This window comes from Mauremys reevesii, linkage group 6 (genome assembly GCF_016161935.1).
Source record: "Mauremys reevesii isolate NIE-2019 linkage group 6, ASM1616193v1, whole genome shotgun sequence".
Taxonomy (NCBI): Eukaryota; Metazoa; Chordata; order Testudines; family Geoemydidae; genus Mauremys; species Mauremys reevesii.
In genome coordinates, this window is record NC_052628.1 from 45,619,943 (window position 1) to 45,639,886 (window position 19,944).

The 19,944-nt window shown below is 42.7% G+C and overlaps 1 long non-coding RNA gene across 3 annotated transcripts in view; it reads left to right on the forward strand.

The window, feature by feature from the left end:
• The window catches only part of LOC120408302, a 40,971-nt gene extending 21,779 nt beyond the window's left edge, over window positions 1–19,192 (forward strand). For 2 of the 3 annotated variants that reach the window (XR_005600597.1, XR_005600596.1), the window contains exons 6-7: window positions 16,241–16,316; window positions 18,353–19,192. This is a non-coding gene — a long non-coding RNA (uncharacterized LOC120408302). Of the gene's footprint in view, window positions 1–430; window positions 538–16,240; window positions 16,317–18,352 lie in introns of those variants that run through there. The other variant, XR_005600598.1, reaches the window with a different exon arrangement.
• The last annotated feature ends 752 nt before the right edge of the window (window positions 19,193–19,944 follow it).

Sequence of the window (19,944 nt, forward strand, 5' to 3'; positions counted from 1 at the left end):
ATCTCACTAGGTCTGGAGTGAGGATGAGTACTTCAGAGATTGTGAGGCTATGTTAAAGGAAGCCTTCTGTAAGTACAGGAGATAGCATTCCCTCCGACTATTTTATAATAAATGGAATTTTTGAGGCTGCAACGCTACCAAATGTCCAGCTTTTCAGCACCCCCAACCCCCAGGGCTGAGTCTGTAGTGACTGTGGATGTGGGCATGTATACCACAGCACTTACTGCCTGAACTCATTGGGCCAAATAATTTGCTGGCATAACTTCAGTAGCATTATACCAGCAGAAGACTTGTCTCTGTCTTCTCCATTCTGTTCAGGTAGCTGTTTAATTTCAATATCCTGCCTGCCTGTTCAACTTTGAGTATGCATGTGTATTTCAATCATGTAGTCTTTAAATGCCTAGATGGAAAACCATTAATTACCTGACAGTCTCCTAATAGAAACTTGTCTCACAAGATGATCATCATTACTACATGGGAGAGGACCATTCTCCAGAGTAAGAGATGGACTTCTTAATCAAAGATCTCAAGAAAAGCTCAAACTTGTGTTCATCTGTCCTGTCAAGTCTTTTCAGTCCTCTTTTGACACCATGACACTGCTAAACATCATTATCCTGAAACATGGTATTTAAGCATGATTTATGATGATGAAGTGCTTTAGATATATTGTATTAGGTTGCAGTTATAAAACCTATTGTTTTCCCAGGAAGGTGTGGTTGTATTTACATGGGGAAGAGACAGATTGTGATATTTTATAGGTTTGTTTGAACAGCTTTCTCATTTCACAGAACATTTAAAAAAAAGCAACAGCAAGAAACCCTTTAACTGTTAATCCCACTCAGTGTTTACTTATCTATTGGCAATAGATCAAAAAGGGAAGAAATCTGAGTACAAGACAGGGTGAAGAGCCAGAAAAATAAGGCTCTGGTTCAAGATTTTATGGTGAGAACTAAAAGTTTTCAATGTGACTTTTAGCTTCTCCAGATGGGAGATGCATGGTCAATAAACCGCATCAACACTTGGGAAAACTTAGTGGAACTCTCTCACCCCTTCCCCTCATTCACAACACACGTTGTGATATGAGTCTATTCAATACATCTTGCAAATTAAGTATATCAGTTTCTCAGGGTTTCTCAGACTATGGGTTGCACAAAGGCCCAGGGTGTGTTCAGGACGGTATGGTACAGCGTGCCAAAAAACTGCACCCTAAACCCCGGTACAGGGGTGTCCCTTTATAACCCTAGAACAATAACTTGTAGACAAATGCAGGGGGTATGTGAATGCTTGTACAACAGGCTGCTACAGCCTTTGCTAATAAGACAGTACCTATATGTGCCTGGATTTACAGTGCAAGCTGGCTTGGGCCCCAGCCAGCTCTAGGCTACAGGAAACAGGAGCCACATTTCTCCCCTATTCCCATCTGGGTGCTGCTGTACCCAGCCAGATTGGCTAGACCCAGGAGTCTGGTCCTAGGGCCACGCTTCCATAATGAACATTCACTTTTTGAAACTTCATAATTAAGTGGAGGTTTCTACTATGGCTAGAGTTACTGGATTTTGTCTCTAATTGGATAGATGTATTTTGGAGGGGGCAGTGGGGAAATGTTTCTTAGGCCAGGTCTACACTACAGACCTATATTGGTAGAACTGCGTCACTCAGGGGTGAGAAAAATCCACCTCCCAGAGCAACGTAGTTATACCCACCTAACCCTGCCCTGTAAACAGTGCTAGGTCATGGGGAGAAGCTTTCCCATTGACATAGCTACCACCTCTCATGGAAGTGGATTAACTACATTTTCCCATTGGCGTAGGGGTGTTTTGTCTACAGCGGCGCAGCTGCACTGCTGTAGCTCTGAACGTGAAGACAAGCCCTTAGCCTGGAAGGGGATCACTAGCTCCAGAGGTTTGGGAAAGCATGTTTTATCCCATGTCTCTAGAGTAGGTCTTGTTCTCCCAGTCAATGGACCCAGCTCTGGCAAGAAAGCTCTTTTAGCAGATGCTCCTTGGAAATGACCATGCTGTAGGTGCGCTTCTGACCCTAGTCAGTGATGGGAATTCACCTTCACTTGAAGATCTGTATTCATTCAAAAACTGGATGCTCCTGCTAAGGTAACGTGTTCCTGTTGTAGAAGGACTGGAGTTCAGTCTTTATGTCTGCACAACAGATGGCTGATACTGCCAGCAAGCATGCGGACTATAAATGAGATTTTTCTTGTATTATCACCAGTACACAAGGAAATGGACTAAAGCTACAATCTGACTTAACATGTGACTATAATGCCAAATGCCACAGGAAACTCCCTCCCAGGAGATGAGAGAGAGAGAGAAGGCGGGTGAGATAATCTCTCTTATTGCACCAGTTTCTGTTGGTGAGAGAGACAAGCTTTAGAGTTTACACATGGCTCTTCTTCAGCTCTGGGAATGGTTCTCAGAGTGTCATAGCTAAATACAAGGTGGAACAGATTGTTTAGCATCAGTAGTTAACACACATTTTGAGGGACCTTTCAAAGTGAAGTGGTTTGTTAACACCACTACAGTCATGGGGGTCTGGGAGTTGGAATATTGATAACAAATGAAGGCATGATTCTTGTAAGACAGGGTGTGTAGGCTAAACCATGCATTCCTGTATTAGGTCTGACCCTGAGCAGAAAATGTTCTTCCTGTCAAATACAGATTGGAGTGTTATCTTATGCATGCTTTTCATTTTAACATGTTCAGTAAACATTTAAGGCCTGGCTTTTAAAAAGCGAAAGGCCTATTGTGAATAGTTTTGGGGACTATATTTGCCAGGGCCAAAGGATTGGATGAATTTGTCATACCAAGAAACAGCTTTCATTTAACAGTGGGTTATTGTGCCGCAGAAAGTGTTTTGGTGTGACCTGAATTTTCACCTGTTCTTATCCATGAATACTCAGCCTCAAACCGTTTGCCGTGAGTTTAGTTTTCCTTAACCACACCTGTTGAGAGAGATCTATTACATTTATATTCTATTTTTTATCCCAAACTGTAACATAATCTGAAAAAATAGAAATCTAAATAAAAGGACTATCGGACCCAATACTTTCTTACTGTGGTGAGGAGGAAATACAACAGCAGTAAACAGATATAAGAGCCTATTGTGACTGTGGCTTAAATCGCCCGAGAGACCAATTAACACCTTGTTGTTAGGATTAACCATTATGTTTGTAAGAGCCTTAAATTGGTACTTTTTTGTAGTTCAAAGCATGACTACACTGCAGTTACAAGGGAAGTAGAGATCAAAGAGTTTCCAGAACAAATAATTACATGAAGGTAAATTCCATCTGATGTAGGAAAATGCAGAAGCCTCCACAGAATAGCAAATAGTTTGGCACAAAGTAGCATGTAGGAGTGTGAGCAATACAAAAGACAAGCTTACAAAGGGAAAACGCCTCTTCTCAAATGATCCTGTGAACTGGCTGTTCTAAAGTCACTTTGCTATATGGGGCAGCTATTTGCTGTATCAGCAGCTCCATTATAAAGCTTTATTTTCAGGGGTTCCTAACTAAGCTGAACCAGTTTGCTCAGTGTTAAAATTTAGCACGCACAGGAATCTCATTGTGTTTGGAGAATTTTAAGGTAATTAAAGAAAAAGCCAATCATGCTCAATTTTGTTTTGTTTGGTTTGGTTCCCCTTGATTTTGGTCCTGTGCTCTGGGTAGATGTGAGAATAATGGAATTAATCTCAGTGCCTCCATATTGCCTTTGAGTCCTTCCAATGGCATTTCGCCAAGTAAGAAACGTATATTAAAATAAATAACCCTATACTGGTTGAACTTGGATGTTATATGGTTTGGATGCTATTGTCTGTCTAGACTGAAGTCTCTTGATGCAGGGGCCTCTGGTTTTGAAGCACCAAACAGCTTCTTGGCTTTGAGTAAACAAGAAGTATGTTTTCTGTTCTAAATGAATGCAGATAGATAGCACCATGAGTCTAAATCATTTCACTTTCAGAATAAAATGACCTTTTCAAATGATCTTGCATTTACTTTTCATGCAGTTGCAAGATTTGACCATTTCATGCCACTGATAGCCTTCTGCCAGGAGTATCCCTTATTGGGTACAAAAGATTTAAACTCTAGACTCCAGGACAGGGAATAAGAAACTGACATCCCAGCACAGAGTTGACTTCTCTGTACTTCCCTCGTCCTCCTGAAGCAGATAAATACCATGCAGTTTAATTGGTAGTGGATCTTTTTGGATGAGATCTTAGGGCTTGTCTAAACAAAAAAATTGCACTGGTTTAATTAAAGATAGCATTTAAAAAAAAAAGCTGATTTAGTTAAACCAGTGCAAAAGGCTGTGTGGACACTCTTATTTCAAATTAATTCAGACTGATTTCAGTTTAGCTTAAGTTAACTAGAAAGAAATTAAGATAAACCAAAAGAAGGAAAAAAAAATCCCAAACCTCAAACTCTTTAAACTGAAATTATAGTTGTTTGCACTAGTTTAATTAACTCAGCTTAAACTTTAGTTAAATTAGTGCAACATTCTCGTGTGGACATGGCCTTAGAAACCAAGCTCCTATCTGTTGTGTGTGGCCACTAAGGATCTTGTGCCACTTTTTAAAAGAAAAGGTCTTTGCCCAGGTGTCCTTGGTTGAAATAATTTCCCTCCCACTTATGGGCAATTTGTTAAGCAAAGGACTCCGGTGGCATCTTAAAGACTAACAGATTTATTTGGGCATAAGCTTTCATGGGTAAAAAAACACTTCTTCAGATGCATGGAGTGAAAATTACAGATACAAGCATAAATATACTGACAGATGAAGAGAAGGGAGTTACCTTACAAGTGGAGAACTAGTGATGACAAGGCCAATTCAGTCAGGGTGGATGTAGTCCACTCCCAATAATTGATGAGAAGGTGTCAATACCAAGAGAGGGAAAATTGCTTTTGTAGTGAGACAGCCACTCCCAGTCCCTATTCAAGCCCAAATTGATGGTGTTAAGTTTGCAAAAGAATTGTAGCTCTGCAGTTTCTCTTTGAAGTCTGTTTTTTTTAGTTTTTTTTTTCTTGAAGGATGACTACTTTTAAATCTGTTATTGAATGTCCAGGGAGATAGAATGTTGCCATTCCTGATGTCTGATTTGTGTCCATTTATTCTTTTACATAGAGACTGTCTGGTTTGGCCAATGTACATGACAGAGGGGCATTGCTGGCACATGATGGCATTTATCACATTAGTAGATGTGCAGGTGAATGAGCCCCTGATGGTGTGGTTGGGTCCTATGATGGTGTTGCTAGAGTAGATATGGGGACAGAGTAGGCAACAGAGTTTGTTACAGGGATTGGTTCCTGGGTTAGTGTTTCTGTGGTGTGGTGTGTAGTTGCTGGTGAATATTTGCTTCAGGTTGTGGGACTGGCCTGCTTCCCAAGGTCTGTGAGAGTGAGGGATCATTTTCCAGGGTAGGTTGTAGATAGTTGATGATGCGCTGGAGAGGTTTTAGCTGGGAACTGTATGTGATGGTCAGTGGTGTTCTGTTATTTTCCTTGTTGGGCCTGTCCTGTAGTAGGTGATTTCTGGGTACCCATCTTGCTCTGTCAATCTGTTTCTTCACTTCCCCAGGTGCCTTCAGCTTCCATCCAGGACACATCACACGATCCATTGTCTACAGCCAAGCCCTAAAAATATAACCTCATTTGCTCCAATCCCTCAGACTGAGATCATTTTTTACCTAAATGATCTTTACCAAGCATTCTTAAAACTACAGTACCCACCTGGGGAAGTGAGGAAACAGATTAACAGAGCGAGCAATAAAGATTTAAAAGTAGTCATCCTTCAACAAAAAAAACTTCAAAAACAGACTTCAAAGAGAAATTGCAGAGCTACAATTCATTTGCAAACTTAACATCATTAATTTGGGCTTGAATAGGGACTGGGAGTGGCTGGCTCACTACAAAAGCAATTTTCCCTCTCTTGGTATTGACACCTTCTCATCAATTATTGGGAGTGGACTACATCCATCCTGACTGAATTGGCCTTGTCATCACTAGTTCTCCATTTGTAAGGTAACTCCCTTTTCTTCATCTGTCAGTATATTTATGCTTGTATCTGTAATTTTCACTCCATGCATCTGAAGAAGTGGGTTTTTTACCGACGAAAGCTTATGCCCAAATAAATCTGTTAGCCTTTAAGGTGCCACCGGACTCCTCGTTGTTTTTGTGGATACAGACTAATGTGGCTACCCCTCTGATACTTAAGCAAAGGACTGGCTGCTACCCTCTTGGTTCAGAGGTGGCTACTACAGCAGATTAACCAAAAAAATCTTGATGTTTTTCAAAGGAAAAAAATGCAATTTCTGCAAAATCAAAACTTTCTGTAAGGAAAGTCCAATTTTGCCAAAAGTCTTTGGGGTTTTATCATCCTCAAGAAATTCTGAAACAAAAATCTTTTGTTTAGGTCAGGTTGCCCTTCACTGAAACACTTTTGCTCGTCTAACTGAATCAAACCTGTCTGGACTACATTTCTCATGATGCTCTACAGCCTTCCCTCTGAACTACTGTGAGAGTCAAATGGCCATAGTGCATCATGGAATATGTAGTCTGGTCCAGGAGTCTGTCCCATACAGGAAAATGAGGGCATTGGGCATCTGAACTGTAACTTCTGGGAGGCACAGTGGCAACTCGGGGGGACACAGATTACTGTCAAACTGACTTGAAATGAATCATTTAATTTTGGCTCAACAAAACCAGATGTTTTAACATTTCCAAACTGATTTTTTTTCAGAATTTTCAATTTTGTGAAAAACAGCATCCTTTTTGGGACAAAACCAAATGTGAAAATACATTGGTATTTCTCCTGGGATGTTGACTCTGGTGTTCAACAAACTCTAGTGTCTGCATTTCAGTGGTGTAGTATGCAGTGGAAGGTGCTGTGAAAAACAAAATGTTGCTCTGGGCAGGGCCTGTCTCTATTTCTGGGCACTGCATAGCACTGAGGAAGCTGTTGGGGTGAAGCTACTGCTACTAATCCACTGTTACTTCACGCTGCCGTGTACAAATAAAAGAAAAACGGAAGTGCATGGTTGTGTTCTGGAGTTTGTTTGCTTGGAGCAAACATACTATCACTTTCCAGGAGGTGTGTGGGTTACAAGTGCAAAATTCCCAGAGGTCTGATGGTTTCAGATGCTGTTTTATGCTCACAAGACTCCTCAAAGACCCTCGCTCTAAAATATGAAATTTGGGCTCCAAAGCACCACTCTAGTGCTTGATTTATCAGTACAATAGTGAGGTCATTTTAAAAACAGAGAATTCCTATGTTTAGTTATAGTTGGATGGAGTGACATAAACTGACGAAAGCCAGGAAACGGACACTTTTGCAATTACCCTGAGTAACTCATTAGCTTGTGCATGCGCGCACATGTGCGTGTTTCTTTCAGCAGTGAGGAAAGTTGTTAAGGACAGAGTAACAGTTTTTTACTTTTTGAATTTCCTGTTTTTTGTCAGTTTGCCTCTCAGCCATAGCCCTGTTTTGATGTTTCTTTCTGCATTTAATATTAATGTTGGAAGTGCTATTTACAATAGCCATCTTCTAATGAGTGGGAAACAGTACAAAGCATGTCTAAAAGGGGAATATAAAGCTTTTGAAATTGGTAACATGCATAAGGGCCGCTGGCAAAGGATCACTTGTAATAAATGATCTTTTGTGCCTTTACTCATTAAAGGGTGAGATCCATAAAAAACACTTGGCTTCTCTGGATGCTCTTATCACAAACAAGGCTACTGAGGCAGAAGGGGAGATGTTCATATCAAAGAAACCGAGAGTGCGGAGAAAAGTCCTTACAAGACTATTTAAAAATAAAACGTAGCTTTATTGGCACACTTACAGATGAAGGACTCTTGTCTATTTCCCTTTGATGCAGCATCAGGGTAATGGGAGCATGTTTTGATGATTCAGGGAAGTTTCACCAAGCATGCAGCCTCTGTTGGGGCTAATGGGAGTTAAAGGTTCACAGGGACATAAATTTGGCTAAAGTCAGCCCTCCCTTGATGTCAGTTGAGTTACACTGGGGATGAATTTGCCCCATACACCAGGGGAGCATTCACAGAACCACTCCCCAGCATTTAGATAATAGGGATTTAATAGGAGGCAAACCTTGACAACACACTCCAGAGCTATTGCCTTTCATTACAAATGTGGTTTCATGGGAGTTGAATGGATTATAGGCAACAATCACAAAAAAAGTATTAACAGCAATACAAACAAGCAAGTCCAGAACAGATCCAAGAGACTGTTTCTCAGGGAGGATACTGCCCTGTGTGATGGACGCTGAGTCACACACCACGTGATTGCTCCCTGTTGCTGTGAATAGGTTCTTGGTGTGTTTTGTGTCAAATTTTGCCCACATGTTCTCCTATAACCCTAGCCTCCACCTATTCTTTACCCATTGGCCACGGGAAGGCCCATGCTGAGATGAGCCTTTGGCACTGGTTGTTTCATCAAACTTTTGGATGAATTATCTCTGTGCTTCTCATTTCAATGAGGGTCCCAGGGCGAGATGCTGCTCGGCTCTACTGAACTGGCTTAATAGACCTGCCCTGTGGAAACATGATTTCTCCCTTCTCCCCCTGTTTGATCAACAGCAGACACCCAGGGAACAATTTTTCTAATTTTCCCCTGCGGCTTGACTCAATTTCTGATGCTAAATCATCTGTCTGAGCGCAGAGAGCCAATTGTGACCCATTGTGACACAGAACTTCAAGCCATGTTTTTAATCTGGAATAAACCCTATGTTATTTTTACAATGTAATGACTATTAATATATAACATGAAATGATAAATGTCGTCTCCGGGGCATGCTCTAATGTTCTGATACTAGGATTATCAGTACTTGATCATTTCAACATGGTAATAATTCCCAGTCATTTAGGCCATCAGTCAGCTTCAATGGCTTTAAGAGGTAAGCTTTGCTGAATAGCTCTGGCTATTGAGCATTCTGCCTTGGAGCTCTGTGAGATGACTCCCTTGAGGAGGCTTTTGTTCTCTGAACGCAGACATCCTGATCTATTGTGTGCAAGTTCGGCAGGGCACTGAGCTGACATAGGTCTTGACACTGCCTGAAGTAATTGTACTCGAGCCATGGGAGATAGAAATTGTCATTTGCTTGTTAGCCTCCTGCTGGCAGAAGCGCCATTCCCCTTTGTTCTGAGCTGGAGACTCCCTTTCCCTCTCCAAGCTCTTAAAGATTTCTCCATAAGAACAAAAGAAGGAGGTTCTACCTACAAGAAAAGGGTTTCCTCACAATAGGTAGAGTCACAAAGACCTGAATGACAGGATTCGGCCATCTGACAAGCAGCTGGACTCAGGAGCGTTGTTGGCACGTTCAAATAGACACCATTGTGCTGCGTGTTTGTGGAGTTGCTCATTCATTAGATCTGTTTTCATTAGGTTAATGAACTTATTGGACCTTATCCTGCTTCTGTTTTAGTCAATGGGATTCATCGAGTCATAGAGTTTAAGGCCAGAAAAGAACGTGACATCATCTAGTCTGACCTCCTTTATATCACAGGCCATTACATTTTACCCAATTACCCTGTATTAAGCCCAACAACTTGTGTGTGACTAAAGCATATCTCCTGGAAAGGCATCCAGTCTTGATTTGAAGACATCAGCAAATGGAGAATCCACCAGCGCCCTCCATAGTTTGTTGTGATTGTTAATTCTCCTCGTTTTAAAAAATTTGTGCCTGAAGCCAGACAATTCTAATTTGAATTTGTCTGGCTTCAGCTTCCAGCAATTGGTTTGTGTGTTATGCCTTTTTCCGTTAGATTAAAGTGTGATTTAGTACCTGTATCTTCTCCTTGTGAAGATCCTTACACATCTAATCAAGTCACCTCTCAATCTTCCCTTCTTTTTTTTCCCTGCTAGCCCTCAAATCATTTTTGTACCTCTCCATTTTTTTAACATCTCTATCAAAAATGTGGATACCAGAACTGGATGCAGTGTTCTGGTATCCACCTCACCAGTGCTGTGCACAGAGGTAAACTTTCCTCCCTACTCCTACTCCCTTGTTTATACATCTAAGGGTTGCAATGGCCCTATTTGCTGGAGCATTACACTGGAAAATCATGTTCCGTTGTTTGTAGGGTGACCAGATGTCCCGATTTTATAGGGTCAGTCCCAATTTTGGGGGCTTTTTCTTATATAGGCACCTATTACCCCCCCCATCCTGATTTTTTTACACTTGCTATCTGGTCACCCTAGTTGTTTGCCTCTGAATTCAGTAGAGCAAGATTGGCCCCACTGTGTCTTTGGACAGGTTGGAGGAGTATTTGGTTCGGCACAATCACTTGCATTTTTTTAAAGCTTGTATGGCACTTGGAATAGGCTCTGTGCCATGACTTGCTCCTGATCTGAGGCAAAAGTTGGAGGTGGGTCATTTTTGGGTTGCCATGTAGAGCAATTTACCTCACCCCTGCTCTTCCATTCAGAACACTTTACCTCAGACCCAGTCCCTGATGCAAGTCAGAGGCTGGTGAGTTGGAAAGGAAAAACCCCTATGTGCCATTTTTGATGGCAGGGAGGGGAAAACACAATTATTGGAATCATACAGAGGTGAGATCAATACTGAAGTCAATCAGGCACTTCCATATCACTGCATGAAAGGCTTGTATACTAGCAAAATATTGTTATTAATTGAGGAAGGGCCCAAACTGTGAAATTCTTATCTGAAGCTCCCCAAAGCTCAAGCATGTTGTGGTTAGGATTTACAATCTGGAATTTTATAGAGATTGGAGCCAAGTGTAGACACTAACTTTCCTAAAGTTTGGAGGGGTGGTGGTGGTGGGGGGGACAGGGGCAGAAAAGGTTTGAAACAAGCAAAGAAGCAGTTAGTCAGGTAGAATGGATACTAGACTGAGTGCCAGGAGATCTGGACAGGTGGTGGTTGGTTTGTGTTGTAGTAGCACATAGATTTTTTGGCTCAAGACTGGAGAGCCTATTCCTTATTCTGCCACTGACTTCTGTGTCACCACAGGTAAATCAGTTCACCTCTCTCTGCCTCTGTTTTTCTCCTACTATTCTTTTTCTTGTCTATTTAGGCTGAAAGCTCTGAGTGTGTGTGTGTGTGTGTACGTACAGTGCCTGGCATAGTGGGCACCTTTCCTCTGATTCTAGGTGCCACTACAGCTAACTCTTCCTCCGGAGTTCTGGGTCAGGCCCATCTCATTAATTCCTCTGGCATGTCATGGGTAGCTATACAATGTCTAAATTATAGTGCAAATGGCTCCTCTTAAAATACTCACCTCCCCCATTTTAAAACAATCATCCAGAATTTCAGGATGTGTAGCTGGCAACAGGGGAGGGGGTGGAATCATGTCCGGTGCTGTTGTCCCCACTGATCAACTCCTCCCCCTCCCTCCCAGTGCCTCCTGCACACTGGGGAACAGCTGTTCCCCAACGTGAAGGAGGGGGAAGAGGGCGGATGGAGGCACTTGGGAGAGGGAGCAGAAAGCGGCAGAGAAGAGGAGGGGCAGAGTGGGGCTGGGGTGGGGCCTTGGAGGAAGGGGTGGAGTGGGGGCAGGGTCTGGGGCTGAGCAGGGGGCTTGGGGGTCTCTGGCAAAAGTTTAAATCAAAATGGGGGTCCTCAGGTTACTGAGAACCGCTGCTGTCGTGTTCACCAGAATCATATTTTAGAATGGCTCCTAGATACTCATTCAATATTGTGGTAGCTGTGTCGGTCCCAGGACATTAGAGAGATAAGGTGAGTGAGGTAATAACTTCTATTGGACTAACTTCCATTGGCGAGAGAGCCAATAAAAGACATACCTCACCCACCTTGTCTTTAGAGGCTCAGACACTATGATGAGAGCAGTAGAAAGTGTTGGTAGGTACTTGCGTAGATAGAATCCAATCTATCAAGAGCAGTGGAGAGATACTTTGTAAAAGTGGATGTGGGAGAGTGTCTTCCAAGACTGGTGGGGGTGGGGAAATCAGAAATTCTTCCAGGTCTAAGAGGCACTTTGGAAGTCCTAGAAATAGAGGCTGTATTTTTTTTTTATTTAAATAGACATAGAGCAGTTTCTCTAGTTCCAGGATGGCCAAACTTACTGACACTCTGAGCTGTATACGACAATTTTCAGAAGTTCAAGAGCCAGGGTGCACTTGCCGAGGCTCAGGGCTTCTGCCTTCTGGCAGGGTGATGGGGTTAGGAGCTTCTGTCCTGTGGGGCATACCTACAGGGGCTTGCGGCTGATGCCCCGAGCCCCAGCAGGTGCCTCCCACAGGGCTGAAGCTCTGAGCCCCCAACCCTGCTGGTCAGAGCCCTCTAGCCCCATAACCCCACCACAGGGCAGAAGCCCCAAGCTCCCCCAAACAGTCTGGTAGGTGGAGAATGGGGGGATGGGCGTGGGGGGGCTCTGTGAGCCCGACTTTAACTGTAAAAGAGCCTCATGCAGCTCACGAGCTGCGGTTTGGTCACCCCTGCTCTAGTGCATTATGGCCCCTTTACACTTCTCTCGTGGTGTAAAGGAACTGATATTTGGCTGCAGATAACTCCTCTGGAACAAGAGAACAGCCTGTTGGGCACAATTGCTACAGGAAGGTGTACTGGGGTCAGAAGAGGGTGTTATGGAGCTTTTGACACCTATCCCCCACTGGTAGAGGTGCCATTAAGGACACTGAGTCAGTAGGACAACTTAGGGCTTGTCTACATTGGAATTTTTTTTTTTTTTTTTTTTACTACTGATCCGGCTATAATTAAATCACCATAGTTATGTTAGTATAACTTCCCAAGCATGGGCACTGTGTGAACCGCTGGCTGAGGGAGGCTAGCCCTCAGCCCCTCTCCTTTTGCCCGAGGCTCTGCCTCTTCTTTGCCCTGCCCAGAGCCTCTCCCCCCACCGAAGCCACTGGCCCCCGTCCCAGGCTAGCTCCCTCCCAACCCCAGAGTGCCGAGAGGGCGGGCTGCATGGCTGCAGCACAGCCCCCCTCAGCCCTGAAGCGCTGGGAGGGCGGGTGGCGTGGCCCAAGCCAGGGCCACCCCACAGGGAAACTGGACTCTAGCCACAGAGCGGGAAGCAGGAGGGGGGGATCTGGAGGCAGAGTGTGGGTGTGGCCACACCTGGCTGGGGAGACACAGCCTCCCCCAGCCTATGATACCTGTCGCCAATGGCCCTGAGTGACACTCTTCTTCAGGAACAAAAGTGGCTTTTTGTTGGTTTTCGGTTTAGTCAAGCCTCTTTCAAAGTAACAGAAGCTAACCCAGAAAAAGGCACTCTCATACTGGAACTAGTGTGTCCGTATGAAGGCCTATACAGGCATAACTATACTCATTTATAAATTGACATTTTAGCTTATATTGGTATCACTTCCCTGTGTAGACAAGCCCTTAGAGTTGCAGTGCAGCAGCTGCTGGAAGTGGTGTGGGGGCTGGAGACAGCTCTGAGGACCAGAGCACAGTTCTGGTGCAAGAGAAAATCCAGCCTTTTGTTTTAGTCTCCTAATATTTCAAAGGGGCCAGTTATAAGAAACAGCAAAACGGTCAATTTGTGTGGGGAATTGTCAGATACACAAACGGCTGCTACTAGGAGGAACACAGAAATGGTACTATGAATACAGTCTAGAGAGACTTCTCCGGCATACTCCTTGGATATAAAATCTCTTTATTACTGGACAAATCCAAACTCTAGTTTGAATGGCTTGTAATGGAATGTTAAATTGTCTGTAATTAAAGGAACCCTCTTCTCTGTACTTTTTAAATTGCTCCAGTACTTGAAATGAATGAATTCAGATTGCTGAAGTGCCAGGGAATGAAGGGTAAGAGAAATCACAGATGATGGATGAGTTGTAGCACATGGGTTATCCACCCCCACTTCTCCTGCAGAATTGACTGAGGCCTGGCTACACTGCAGTAAAACCAAGTCAGGGCCCTTGCATACAAGATGGTTAAAGATGTAACATAGACAGGATCTATTTGTGTCCCTGTAACGGCTGGAGCCTTGGATTTCCAGCATTTTAACCCCTATTACAGGGACACTCTGAATCGACGCAAGGAATAAACATGTCTTAATATACTTACAATTATTTTAAAATTAATATTCTCTAAATTCCTATTCTGTCTTCCTCATTCCCTCATTGTCAGTGTTTTGTGGCCAAAGGGACTGTGGTGTCCTTTGTGGTAGACAGGACTTTATAATCACTATGAAGGGGATTCTGTACTGAGGTTCCTACAGAAAGCCAGAGCATGAGAGTCTCTTTGGCTCTCCTACTTCTGTGAACTATGTTTTAACTGGATCAGCACAGCCAATTAAAGCTGTAACATATATCAGGGTCTTCATCAGTGTGGAGGAGTTAGCAATCACCCAGATCAGTCCCTTCCAGCACCCTCATGCAGAGTATATCCTGGACCGTCCACTTTTAAGGGGATAACGTTCAGTTGCCAAGCTGCCTCCATGGTGTTTGTTGCCATGAGGGCTGCTATTTGTAATGAAGCACCCCAGGCTGTCCTTTCTCTATGCAATGTGTCCCGCATTCTCCTGTCAGAAGGTGTTAGAAAGTGTGATAAACAATCTGACAAATGACAGTGAGAGCTTAATTTGTTTTGTCTATGGGTGGTGCCTCTAAATCCTTGGAATGGGATTTAAGCATATCTAGATCTCCATAGGTTATTCAAACAGAATATTAAAAGGGCATAATTGAAAGACAAGTGATTAAATGGCAAGCAAATAGATAGTGAAAAGATGGTAGGTCAAGGGATGCGTAAGAATTCAGTAGTTTTAACTGACTCTGCACGTGTAAGAGTTTTGGTGACAAGGAACGGTATCTATATTCTTCCACCATGATCTGCTCTGACCTTTCCTCAAGACTCAGTGGACTTGAATTCATCTAATTGACATATCTGAGAGCTGTGGCAGAACTAAGCATGCTATGCAACATCTGTTGTTGCTGCCTATCACCTCCATCCTTACTCATCACGCAGTACTGAACCGGGAGCTGGGATGTATGTGATTAAGACAGTTATTTCCTGACATGGTTAAAATATTGTTTTGGTCTTTGTAGAGAACATGGAGCCTAACTGTGCTATAACCAAGTCCCGACGTGGTAGTGGTTTGTTATGTGCAACTAGAGACCCATACCAAGATCAGAGCCTCATTGTACTAGGCAGCATACAAACACACAGCAAGAGAGAAGCTCTCCGGGGCAAAGACTACAGTCTGAACAGACAAGACAGACCCAGGGTGAGCAAAAATAGAGCATCATCTCCATTTTACAGGTGGGGGATTGAAGCACAGAGATTAAGGGCTTGCATACACTTACAGTGCTGCAGCTGCAGCACTTAGTGATGACGCTATGTAAGCTGACAGAAGAGCTTCTCCCTTGGCTGTAGGTACTCCGCCTCCTTGTGAAGCTATGTCGATGGGCAAAGACCTCCTGTTAACATAGTGCTGTCTACATTGGGAGTTATACAGACATACGTTTGTAGTGGAGACCAGGGCTCAGGTGCTGTCTACACTTTGAGCTAGAGGTGTAATTCCCAACTTGAGGAGACATACACATGCTAGCTCTGATTGAGAAGGAATATACAGAATGAATATGAATTAATTTTAAGTATGTTAGGCCAGGTTGATTCCTGTTTAACTGTACTGACTCCAGTAGAGTTACCCAGGGATGAATTGGGTGCAGTAATTTTATCATCGTCTAGTACAGGGGTGGCTAACCTGTGGCTCCGGAGCCACATGCGGTTCTTCAGAAGTTATTGTGCGGCTCCTCGTATAGGCACCACCACCGACTCTGGGGCTAAAGCTACAGGCACCAACTTTCCAGTGTGCCGGGGGGTGCTCACTGCTCAACCCCTGGCTCTGTCACAGGCCCTGCCCCCACTCCACCCCTTCTTGCACCCCCCCACCCCGAGCCCCCTGCACGCCACAAAACAACTGATTGGGATGTGCAGGGAAGGAAGGGGAGGTGCTGATTGGCGGGGCTGCTGACGTATTACTGTGGCTCTTTGGCAATGTACATTGGTAAATTCTGGCTCCTTCTCAGGCCACCTTTGCTCTAGTATAATTCTTCATCTAAATAAAAATTGTAACAAACACAGTTATAATAATTTTAGCACATTGGCACAAATAGCTGCATTGTCCATTATTATAGGCACCTTTGAGGCACCTGATCTATTTTTCAGCATTGACATCAGTAAAACAAGAGAGAAGAAAATAACAAAATGAATCTCATGTTAAATGTTACAATGTTTTCTCTCATCTCAGGCTGATGCTTTTCATTTTAGGAAACACTTTGCTCTACTGCCCTAGGCCCTCACTATACAAAATCAGGCTTGCCAGAGTTCAGTTAATAGTGATCGGGTAAGTTTAACACTGCAAGTGCTTTATAAAGATGGATTTCATTATCTTGAGGAATGCATAACAAACTATTAAGATTTCTTATTCTTTTAAATAAATTTTTATATACGTCTTCAGAAATGTCAGACAAAACAAATAACCAGCCCATATAAATAAGATACTCCAGTTTAATTCTTCCAGCAATATACAAAGGGAATATCATACAATTAGGTTATAATGTCTGACTTGAATCTAACACATGTTGAAAAATTTCATGTTGAATTAATCTAAATATTTATGCACTAATCATAGATTTGTTTAATCTCCAGACACAATTCAGCATGTCAAAAGTATCTTGAGGGTGATATCAATTTCACACTTGATTCAGTTATGAAGTCAAGGGGGTTGCGCTGATGTAACAGAGAAGATAGCGTGGTTTTCAGACTCAAGTTCAGACAAAACAAAAAAGATACAAGGAACATAAGAAAGCAGTAGGTTTAGAAAATAGGTAGCAAAATAATAGATTTAAAAATAGATTACAAAAATGAAAGAATAAGAGACCCTGGCAGCTTATCTCAAACCTGCCATGCAAAAATCTGTGTAGACCCTGTGTGGACACATTAATAGTTCTAGATTAAAGAGCATTAACGACCCTCATCAGCAGGGTCTACACAGACAGTTATTCCATGGCAAGCTAGTGCAAGGAAGATTCATACCCCAGCTTGCAGTGAACTAAATGGTTGTGTAAAGAAGCTCTAAGTTTTGAAAAGGGGCTAGTGATTTTGGGTGCCTCCTTTTTTGGGTGACCAACTTGAGATGCCTTTAAAGGGGCCAGATTGTCAGAGGGTGTGTGTTAAGCATTTCCTTAAAATAAGCCCCCTTGTAAGGAGTTTCAAGATGGGCAGCCAATTGCTAGCCACACTTGAAAATTTGGAACTGGGTCTGTCTTCAATAAACTCCTTTCATGCAGAATTGCAATCTGTCATTTGTGTCACTTAGTTCAGTGCATTAAATAGATCCATAGGCACATACCTCAGTTATTTCTGGATACCTGTCCTTGATCAATAGGGACCTCATTGGGAGGAAGGGTGGCCATGTGATTTTTTTAAGATACAGAAGTGGGGTCAGGAGATCCCGAGTTATAGTCCAATCTTTGTCAGAGATTTCCTCTGAGACCGTGTCTGTATCCCAAGCTTCATTGGTTGAACGAAATTAGTTCTTACACGGGTGCAAAACCCCATGTGGTCATTCTTAAAGTTTGCCAAATGTGATAAATAGTGTGGTGGTTATGGGATATGCGTTAATGGGGAATAGGTTAGGATGATCACACTCCTTTCCCTCTATGCTTTGGTTTATAGTACACTCTCCCCTGAGACGCTGTAAAAATGTCACTGAGGCTGTGACTCTCTGACATCCAACTCAAATTTCCTCAGTTTAAAAGGTGAATGACTTGCTCTTGGGCTGCCCTTCAAATTCAGCCTGGGATCTGAAAGTCAAACTGTGTCGCCTCATGCTTGCATGTCAACAAGAATAATCCTGATCCAGTGGAGGTGTACTAGAGGGGGAATCAATATTAACATAACAGGGAGTAATTGAGAGACAGTAAACACAAGACCCCTCAATGTAATTTCAGAACAGAATCACAATTTAAGATTAGTGGAATCCACCCCTTGCCAGGGTGAATTCAGCAACTTGGAATTACAGTATAAGAGGGGTCCAGATTTTGGCAGACCTATCCTTAGGAAGGAGTTCTACACAACTAATGTGTTAATAATCAGGCCTATTCATTAAGGTCAACATAAATCATGGTGTGTTAATAAGCGTCCCCAGGTTGTTTAGCACAGCACCTCTGCAGCATGCTGTAACTTAATTTACAAGTCAACAACCCCCACTGCATCCTTCTCTCAAAGAGCCCAATAGCACTTTACCAGTTGTGCTGCAATTAGTTTTCCCTCCCCTCCCACTTGCTAATGTGTTAACTTAGGATCAAGAAGAACATTAACCAAACTACATCATAAATCTGACTCTACCAGGTAACTTATTTCTCCTCTCTGCCACAGGCGTCAGTGATAATAGCAGCAGATGCTGGCAAGCTATAGAGCTCCTTTGGCTCAGCAATGTGGGTTCTGAAAACAAGAAGGCTGGAATAACAATGGCAGCACAACACACTTCCCAGAGGTGGGGAGGAACCTGCACCCAGATCAAACTGTTTTCTGTTTTTTTTTTCCAAATAAAACCTATAATTTGCGATAGGGGAATTTTATAATTAACTGGTAATTATGGTGCCGCTTCAGTTTCTGTTTTTAATCTTGCAAATATATTTTTACCTCTGGGATAATACTGGCAACATGTACAATGGCACAAGCATCTTGCTTTTTACCTGGCTGCTACTGCAATCTTTTCTGTTTTCTGCTTTTGAAATAAGCCACTTCGCCTTTGCAAAGTATCATTCTGAGGTAACATGCCAAGAATTACTCTTTCTAAATCAGTGCTTATATTAGGACCTGGGAGAAATCAGTTCAGCACAAAGCAAATGTTGCCCCTCAAAGAGGGAGCCAGTAATATCCAGTTAACGTGACCTCCCTAGGAATTCTGAATGTGTAGCCGCACCCGTTTGTTGCTCAGGGAGAAGAGCGCCTTCATTTGGACTGCCCTGATATGCTGCTTTCCAACAAATGTATGAAGAAGATGTGAACAGATGGATCAGACTGTTTCTTAATTCAGACGTTTAGTTGAACTATTGTCTAGATGGATTCATATATAACGTGAGGTGTGACAACTGTTCTCAGCTCGCAAGTCTCTCAGTACCAGCGATATGGTCTGAGCCCCATTGATTGCTGCATATATTTATTTTTAAATCTGTGTTTTATAAATAAAACTATTTCCAGCTGAGAAAACCACTTAGTTTACAAAGAAGCTTTCTGGCTGACACACTCTGGCACAAATGGAAGCCTAAGGGTTGGCACATTTCCACTCAGTGTGCACAGATCAGACACAAGCAACAGAGGGTCAGCCTGTCTCTAGGAGGGAGCTGCCAAGAAATGCAGCACATATGAAAATATTGGCCCTGAGATGGAATACAGCCTTTAGGGAAATGATGGGAGGCAGTTGGTTGACTGAGAACTTGTTTATGGAAATAGCACATATGGAAATCACAGGCTGACTTAATTTCTCTAATTTGTTTAAATACTATATAGAATTCAACCTTAAATATTTACTTATCCTGGTGCTTGTTGATGGCAATGTTGGTGACACTTCACAAAAACATTTCTGTTTAGGACCTATGGACTTATTTGTATGTATCCCCAGTTAAAATTCAGTGGAGCAGTGATTTCACTTCATTAAGATGATTAAAAATGGGAGAATAATAATAATCTTTCAGACATATGTATACATAACTAAGTGACCCAAGCTAGACCTGGTACGTGGAGCTTTCTCTGGACAATCATTTAGAATTAAGATTTGCAGGCATTCTTTGAAAGAGCAGTCCTGCGAGGCTAAAAGGAGCTTGATGTATCTCAAATAGCCTTGGTACATGCCTTGCGTCTCTCTTGCCTTCCCTAGTATATCCTTTCCTTTGTAGTTTCTTTCCTTTCTCTGTCCAAAAATTGCAGCTAAAATCCTCTTCCTGTCTTGCTGTTCTGAATGCCCC